This window comes from Nelusetta ayraudi, unplaced genomic scaffold (genome assembly GCF_046127955.1).
Source record: "Nelusetta ayraudi isolate G7.1 ecotype Tasmania unplaced genomic scaffold, CSIRO-AGI_Nayr_v1 ptg000135l, whole genome shotgun sequence".
Lineage (NCBI taxonomy): Eukaryota > Metazoa > Chordata > Actinopteri > Tetraodontiformes > Monacanthidae > Nelusetta > Nelusetta ayraudi.
In genome coordinates, this window is record NW_027466185.1 from 15,234,533 (window position 1) to 15,237,500 (window position 2,968).

The following is a 2,968-nucleotide window of genomic DNA, read 5'->3' on the forward strand; positions in this document are numbered from 1 at the left end:
TCTGTCGCTGCTCTGGGTTCCTCGCCAGTAAGTGGCAGACGACACTCGCATCTACATGCCAGGTGCTCGTTGTTCCTTCTTCAATCAGGAATTAAGGTGCGTTATTGCCAAGGCGATAGGAGTCGAGTGAACCTCTTCAAGACCGCCGCGCATCAAGACATTTTTACAGACGTTTTTGTCTTTCTAGACCGGGTGTGGGCAAACTAAGGCCCGGGGGGCCATATGCGGCCTGTTACACTTTTTAATGCGGCCCGCCACACTTGAAGAAATGAACACCGTGGGGCTTCAAAGATGTTGTCATGCTTTTGTTCATTTTCAATGGACATTAAAGCAACATGTTTTGTAATCATCCCATGACAGATTGTTTGCTCCTATGAGGTGGCTCACCTAAACATGCCATCCATCTGCTGCTGCTCCGCTACCCCCCTCTGGCGCGTTTTACAACCCACTGTGGCCCACCAGTCAAAACGTTACATCTAAATGTTGGAAGCTGTAGCTGTACTGACAACACATCCACCAGCAGCTCGGCTGTGTGGCTCATTGAAAGAATCAGAATCAGAAAAGTTCATCCACTTTGTCCTCTGCACTCTTCAAAACTTCTGCTCCTTCATTACTCGTCAATAGAGCCGTGGAAACTTTGCGCTCGTCTTCCTGCTCCTCCACTCTCAAGTCGGCAGTCACTCGTCCAGCTGCGACGACAAGGCGATTGACGCGCAGCAGCTGCATCCTGCCACCAGCCAGCGCTCTTCAAGCTCCTCTCATCAGCTTCCGCTCGGTCCACTCGGTCCGCCCAGCCTGAAACACACTGGCAGCCTCAAAGCCCAGAATTGCAAAGCCTGCGTGTTTTTGTCCGGCGCACGTGGATTCATTCTCTGGCCCCTCAGGCTTCTTCTGGTCAAACTCCGCTTTGACTCCGTTTCATTTCCTCCACACAGAATGTAGAGAGCCACTTTATGTGGCAGCTGGTTGGGGGCAAACCTGGCAACCATCACGGCCTGATACCCACGCCTGGGGGGCCTGGGGGCAGGAGGGGGGTGGACTTGCAGGAACATCTGCCCTCACAATGGGGCCAGTGGAGTGGAGCCAGTGGAAAAATCATAGCAGCGGATGCCAACGTCACTCAGCTGGGCAATCATCCTCTTCCTCTCTCTCACGCCTCCATCTCCGACCCAACCCAACCCTTCCTTCCTCTATATGCTGCCTGAATGCTAAGCTATTAGGAGGAAGGAGCCACCCTGTAATTCTGCCCACCACCATCCCCCAGCACTGAAGTGAACTACCAAACGGTACGCAGGGGAAAATTAAAATTAGCAACTTGACCTCCCGATTATTCTTCCCTCCAATGACGGATGGAGGGATGCGGTACAAGGGGAAAAGAGAGAGAGAGAGGCAGCAGATGCTTGATTAAGAAGTAAGAAATGGTCCCCCCCACCCACCACCCTCCCAGTCCTTTTGTCAGGGCCGTGTTCACATCACTCTGCTGAATGCTCCTGGTTTTGTGACACTGACACAATTGACTACCTGCGCTTGCTCGCTCACTCGCTCAGCCTGCCTTGTGCTTTGCCGGTGCTGCCCTTGAAATACGACAAGACTCACTCTCCCTCTCCGACTCCCTTTGTCAGGTGTGAGAGTGCTTCTCCAAAACATCAGTCACACTGTGAAAGAGCCTTTTCCAGTTTCATAAAAATTTTTTTTTTTTTTTTTTGAACCTACAGACCCCAGTACTGGATAAATGTGTAAACTGTTGAGTTTTCCCTGGCTTGGTTGTAATAGAGCCCTTTACATGGAAAAGTTCATGGATGGATGGTTTGAATGGTTGATTTAATGTTCTAGGTCCAGTGTTTAATCTTTGGCTGGATTTGTGATTTTAATATTTGCAAAATCTTAATATACTGCACATAAATACATTAATAAAAGTGTATAATCGCAGTCCAGTAATATACATATATATGTATATACAGATATTAGAATTTACGTCGAACAGAGGTTTTGCTGTCATCTTGCACGGCCATGTCCATGTATTTATGTGCATGATATATATATAGGACCACCGTGGTTCACTGGCAAGCACAGGAGGGGGAGGGAGTCTAAAATGTATCCACTTGATGTCGCGGTTTCTTCTTCAGAATCTCCAAATATTGCACACTGAACAAGATTCAAAATTCAAGACTGTTTATTTGTTATTATGTGCGCATGAGGAAATGTCGTTTTAAGGTATTTCTCGGCTAAAAACACTCCAAATAAAAAACATACTGTTAAGGCCATTAATTTTTTTTAAATTCCAAAACACTGCAGAAAAAAACAACAACTCTATTCTGGCATACTGTGTCATAGAACAATATGGGGGACATTGGAGTATGAGTAAAACTATTTGAAGCGTGCATAGTGAGTTTTGTTTTCTTTAGCAGCGTACAAAAAGTTATTTGAAATCATCGAAAGAACCAGGGGGAGCCAGAGAACAAAACAGGATTTGTGTTCGCTGAAGGACAGCGAGGGTGAGTTCAAACCTGGCACACCAGACGGAGCGTTTCCGCTAAATCCTCGGGATTTATCTCATGCATACATCCAGCAAAGAGCCCATCCACACCGTGCCTCAACCAGACAAAAGACAAGTGGCTGAACTATCTGTAGATCACGTTCAAGCGGACCAATCAGATCCGTCGTGGCTCGGCTCCTGGTGGAGAATACTTTGCTGAGGCCAGCCAAGAGTGAAGCGGAACTACGAAGGGGAAGAAGGAGCTTCTGGGCTGTTTTCTGTTTGTTTTATTTGATCATTTGAGAAAAGGCTCCCCAGCTTTGACTGGACTCGTGTTATACTGGAGCATCAATGTTTAGCAGCTGCCGCTGCTTCTTCTTCTGTGTCTTTCCCCATTGGTTATCTTCACTGGAAGGAAAAACAGAAGCAGGAGGGTCAGAAAGGCTGTTCCGGTTGGTTGCAATGTGTCGCCCTCCAGCTAGATGTCACTGG